We start from the raw sequence: 6,639 nt of genomic DNA, 5'->3' as shown, positions 1-6,639 counted from the left end.
GAAATTAGTTGTAGAGTAAGTTCCCCAAGTGTGTTCTTTTTTTGAGAGTGATTTGCTATTCTAGGCATTGTCAAATTTCTACATTTCTGTGTAAGTTTCAGAACAGGTTTATCAGTTTCTCCAATAATCCTGTTGGGTTTTGGTTGAAATTGCATTTTGCAATGACATGGATGGAGCTCAAATGTATTATGCTCAGTGAAATAAGTCAATCAGAGAAAGACAAATGCCATATGATTTCACTCATACGTAGAATTTGAGAAAAAACAGATAGGCATATGGGAAGGGGAGAAAAAAAAAGAGAGGAGAGGGAAACAAACCACAAGAGACTCTTAAAGATAGAATACAAATTATGGACTAATGGAGGTGCGAAAAAAAAAAGAGAGGAGAGGGAAACAAACCACAAGAGACTCTTAAAGATAGAATACAAATTATGGACTAATGGAGGTGCGAAAAAAAAAAAGAGAGGAGAGGGAAACAAACCACAAGAGACTCTTAAAGATAGAATACAAATTATGGACTAATGGAGGTGCGAAAAAAAAAAGAGAGGAGAGGGAAACAAACCACAAGAGACTCTTAAAGATAGAATACAAATTATGGACTAATGGAGGTGCGAAAAAAAAAAAGAGAGGAGAGGGAAACAAACCACAAGAGACTCTTAAAGATAGAATACAGATTATGGACTAATGGAGGTGCATGGGAGATGGGCTAGATGGGTGATGGGTACTAAGGAGGGCACTTGTGATGAGCACTGGGTGTTGTATGTAAGTGATGAATCTCTGAATTCTCCTCCTGAAACCAATATTGCACTATATGTTAACTAACTAAAATTTAAATTAAAAAAAAAGAAAAAAAGAAATTGCACTGAAAATTTAGAAATTATATGGTAAAAATATTGAGTTTTCTATTCCATCAACATGATACATCTCTCAGTTTATGTATTTAGTTTTCTTAGCAGTGTTTTCTACTTTTCATGCACAGATGTTGAATATATTCTTAAAGTGTAATTCCAATATTTCATTTTTAAAAATAGCATTAGACATAATATTTTGTTTCTAATTTCAATTTCGAATTGTTTAATGCTATTGCTTAAATATAGTTGATTTTTAAAATATAGACATGTATAACTGTGACTTGGCTAAATTCACTGATTAGGTCAATTATTTATGTTAGTGCCCTTAACATTTTCTCTGTGTACAAAATGATGCCATTTGCACAAAAATGCATTTTTACAATTTTGCTTCTCCCTTTCTAATCTCTGTGTCTTTTATTTCTTTTTGTTTTCCTGTTGCAATGGCTAGGACCTAGACTACAATACATAATAGTAATGGTGAGTGGATATCTCTCTTGCCCCCAGTCTTCGAGAGAGAGTATTCATCATTAATATGATGGCCATTATAGATTTTACATATAGATGCTCTTTGTCAGGTTGAACAAATAATTTTCTATTGCATTTGCTAACATCTAAAAAAATCTTAAACCTGGGTCAAAATTTATCGGTTTTTTAATGCATCTCTTCACGTGATCAAGTGATTCTTCTCCTTTATGCTGTAGTGACTCATATTGAGTGACATTTGAATGTCAAACCAACCTTTTACTCTTAGGACAAACTCCGCATAGTTATGGTACATTATTATTTTTAGAAATTACTGATGGATTTGATTTACTGGTATTTTGTTAAAAGTCTGTTGCTCGTGTTCAAAAAGGATATTTGTCAGATTTTTCTTGTAATCTCATTTGGTATTTAGGCGCAGTGCAGGGTTCATATAGTGAGTTGCATAGTGTTTTCTCCTCTATGTTTTGAAAGAGTGTGTACAGGATGTTTGTTTATTTATTTATTTAGTCAGTCAGTTTCTTATTGAACGTGTTACAAAAGAGGTTTAGTTAAAAAGACCAAAGCTCATGCATCATCACACTCCTCAGATTCTTCTCTCCTTGTACTTTCTTCTCCTCAGCTGGGGCAGTGATGGCAGAGGGAGCAGAACCTCCTGCTGGTGCAGCAGGACCTGCTGGGCAGGCTCACCAGCCCCTGTGTGTTGCAGGTGAGCCTCCTGATGTTGACATTGGCCAGGGCCTTTACAAACAAGCCTGGCCAGAAAGGTTCAATATTTACACTGACTGCTTTAATGATGGCATTGATCTTATCCTCCGTAACATTCGCCTCACTGGGTGCAGGATGAAGGCTGAGGAGATACACGTGAGCTTGGGAACCAAGGTGATGGTGTGGGCAAGTGCTGGGCAGGCCCTGCTGGGCTTGGTGCTAGTTGCTGGATGAACTTAGGGCCTCACCCCAATGTGGCCTTACCTTCTTTGGAAGGACTGAGAACCTTAGTGGCAGCTGAGGAAAAGCAGTATTATTTATTTTTAGTGAGAAGTGAAGCCATTAGGCCTGGAGTTACTTTTGAGAAGGATTTTAACCACAGATTTAATTTTTAAAACTGATATAGGACTATTCTGGTTTTCTATTTCTTCTTCTGTCAGATTTTGTAATGCTTTTCCCCAAATAATTGGGGAGTATTCTTTTCCCCAAATAATTGGGGAGTATTCTTTTCCCCAAATAATTGTCAAATTTATTGGCTTTAATTTGTCATAATATTTCATACTATCCTGTTAATGTCTGTAGAATTTGTAATGCTGTGTTATCTTTTACTCTTGATATGAGTGATTTGGCTCTTTTTTTCTTTCTTATCCTTTCTCACCCTCCCTTCTTTCTTGTCCCCCTCCTCCTTATTATTCTAGCTAAGGCTTTGTAAATTTTATTCAAGTTTTTCAGAGAACCAGCTTTGTGTTTCATTATTTCATTTTGGTTTTCATTTTCTGTTTCATTGATTTTTGTCCTTATCCTTATTATTTCCTATCTTTCATTTTATTAATTTCCTCTTATTTCTCTACCTCTGTGGGTCAAAATCTTTGATAATGGATTTTAGACATTATTTCTTTTCTAACATATACCTTTTATGGTTCAAATCTTCTTCTAAGGACTTTTAGTGCTTTTAGATATTCTGATATGCAGTGCTTTAAATTTCATTTGTTTCAAAGTATTTTTTGTTTTGTGGATTTCCTTTTTTAATTGAGGTAAAACTCACATAAGATAGAAGCTACCACTTTAATCATTCAAATATTTATAATACATTGTAAATTTAGTACATTTACAGTGTTGTGCACTCATCACAACTACCAGACTAGCACAACCACCCATTCCAAGGCACCATCAGACAACGGTCCGGCGGTTTTGCATTTTCTGATTTGATTCTTGGTCAATATTTACTAGATAGATAGATAGATAGATATTACATAAATAGATAGATAGATTTTTTTTCTTTTCTTCTTATTTCTTCCCTCCTCTACTCTGGTTTTTGGTTTGTTTAAGCAGGCATTTTTAATCTATTCTTTTAACACCTCTTCTGTATCTCCTTATTCTTTACTTTCCTCTCTCTCTCTCTGGATTAAGCCATACAGTTTCTCTGAATCTCTGCCTGGCCATTTTTCCCCCCACCCCAGTCATTTCTCTCTTTGTATGAGATAAGGCTTCTTCTACCACCAACCCCCCCCCCCCCTTTTAAATTTTTTCTAGGGTTACTTCAATGAAAAAATAAAAGCACACCTTGTGGAAGGTCGAAACCACCACTATGAGTTGGGAGATAAAACATCAGAGTCACAACAACAGAGAGCACACAATGCACTCCAAAAACACCTCCTGAAGCATCAGGCCCTGGACAGTGTATGACTGCTTTTTAATATAGTAGTGCTCACAGGTGCAGAACACATAACAAGCTATTACAACATATAAACGACAAAAACTAGCAGACCTGATCACTGAAACTTGGCATTTCAGAAGGGAGTGGCAGGAAATATTCAGTGTGCTGAATAGGAAAAATAAGCAGCCAAGAATCCTTTATCCAGCAAAGCTGTCATTCAGAATAGAAGGAGAGATAAAGGCTTTTCCAGACAAACAAAAACTGAAGGAGTTCATGACCACCAGCCCTGCAAGAGATCATAAGTGGAGGACTTTGTGAGTAGAATGTTGCAAAGACTACAAAGGACCAGAGACATCAGTACAAGCATGAAACCTACAGATAACACAATGACACTAAATCCATATATTTCAATAACCACTCTGAATGTAAACGGACTAAATACCCCAATAAAAAGACATAAGGTATCAGAATGGATAAAAAACCAAGATCCTTCTATATGCTGTCTATAAGAGACTCATTTTAGACCTGAGGACACCTGAAGATTGAAAGTGAGGGGATGGAGAACCATCTATCATGCTACTGGAAGTCAAAACAAAGCTGGAGTAGCCATACTTATATCAGACAAACTAGATTTTAAACTAAAGGCTATAACAAGAGATGAAGAAGGGTATTATATAATAATTATGGGATCTATCCTTTAAGAAGAGCCAGCAGCTGTAAATCTTTATGCCCCCAAATTGATGGAACCCAAATATATGAATCAATGAATCACAAACATAAGCAATCTTATTGGTAAGAATGTGGTAATTGCAGGGGATTTTAATACTCCACTTACAAAAATGGACAGATCATCTAGGCAGAAAACCAATAAAGAAACAATAGCCTTGAACGATAGACTGGACCAGATGGATATGACAGATATATTCAGAACTTTTCATCCAAAAGCAGCAGAATACACATTCTTCTCGAGTGCACATGGAATATTCTCCAAGATAGATCACATACTGAATCACAAAACAGCTGTCAACAAATGTAAAAGAATTGAGATAATACCATGCATATTTTCAGATCCCAATGCTATGAAACTTGAAATAAACCACAAGAAAAAATTTGGAAAGACTCCAAATACAGAGGTTAAAGAACATCCTACTAAAGAATGAATGGATCAATCAGGTAATTAAAGAAGAAATTAAAAAATATATGGAAACAAATGAAAATGGAAACATGGCACTCCAAAACCTTTGGGATACAGCAAAGGCAGTCATAAGAGGAAAATACATTGCAATCCAGGTCTAGCTCAAGAAACAAGAAAAATACCAAATAAAAAACCTAACCTTACACCTAAAGGAACTAGAAGCAGAGCAGCAAGGAAACCCCAAAACCAGTAGAAGAAGAGAAATAATAAAGACTAGATCAGAAATAAACAATATAGAATTCCCACAAAAAACTAAAACAAACAAACAAAAAACAACCATAACAATGAATCTAAGAGCTGGTTTTTTGAAAGAATAAACAAAATTGATAAACACCTAGCCAGATTTCTCAAAAATAAAAGAGAGCACCCGAACAGATACAATCATGAATGAAAGAGGAGAGATCACAACCAACACCACAGAAATACAAAAAATTACTAGAGAATACTATGAAAAACTATATGCCAACAAACTGTGCAATATGTAAGAAATGGACAAATTCCTAGACACCCACACACTACCAAACCTCAAATGGGAAGAAATGAAAAATTTGAACAGACCCATAACCGGTAAAGAAATTGAATTCGTTATCAAAAATTTCCCAACAAATAAGAGTCCTGGGCCAGATGGCTTCCCAGGGGAATTCTGCCAGACATTTAAAACAGAGTTAATACCTATTCTTTTCAAGCTGTTCCAAAAATAGAAATGGAAGGAAGGCTTCCAGACTCATTCTGTGAAGTCAGCATTACCTTGACTCCAAAACCAGACAAGACCCCACTAAGAAGGAGAATTACAGACCAATATCCCTGATGAGCATAGATGCAAAAATTCTCAACAAGATACTAGCAAATTGAATTCAACAGTATATTAAAAGAATTGTTCACCATGATCAAGTGGGATGCATTCCTGGGCTGCAGGACTGGTTCAGTATTTGCAAATCAATCAATGTGAGACATCACATTAATAAAAGAAAGGGTAAGAACCATATGATCCTATTCATAGATTCAGAAAAAGTATCTGACAAAATACAGGATCCTTTCTTAATAAAAACCCTCAAGAAAGTTGGGATAGAAGAAACCTACCTTGACATCGTAAAAGCCATATATGAAGGGCCCACAGCTAATATCATCCTGGATGAAGAAAAACAGAGCTTTCCTCCTAAGGTCAAGAACACGTCAGGGATGTCTACTCTCACCACTGTTGTTTAACATGGTGTTGGAAGTCCTAGCCTCAGCGATCAGACAACAAAATGAAATAAAAGACATCCAAATTGGCAAACAAGAAGTCACACTTTTTCACTTTTTGCAGATGACATGATACTCTATGTGGAAAACCCAAAAGACTCCACCAAAAAAATGCTAGAGCTGATACATTAATTCCACAAAGTCCCAGGATATAAAATCAATATCCAGAAATTGGTTGCATTTCTATACACCAATAATTAAGCAACAGAATGAAAAATCAAGAAATTAATCCCACTTAAAATTGCACCAGGAACCATGAAATACCTAGGAATAAACGAACCAAAGAGGTGAAAGGTCTGTATGCTGAGAACTACAGAAAACTTATGGAAGAAATTGAAGAAGACACACAAAAAAATTGGAAAACCTTCTATGCTCATGGATTGGAAGAAAAAATACTGTGAAAATGTCGATACTACCCAAGGCAATCTACACAATTTATGCAATCCCAATCAAAATTGCACCAGCATTCTTCTCAGTGCTAGAACAAACAATCCTAAAATTTGTATG

Source organism: Panthera onca, chromosome D1 (genome assembly GCF_046562875.1).
Source record: "Panthera onca isolate mPanOnc1 chromosome D1, mPanOnc1 haplotype 2, whole genome shotgun sequence".
NCBI lineage: Eukaryota > Metazoa > Chordata > Mammalia > Carnivora > Felidae > Panthera > Panthera onca.
The sequence above is the reverse complement of the archived record's forward strand: the minus strand, read 5'-3'. Positions refer to the sequence as shown.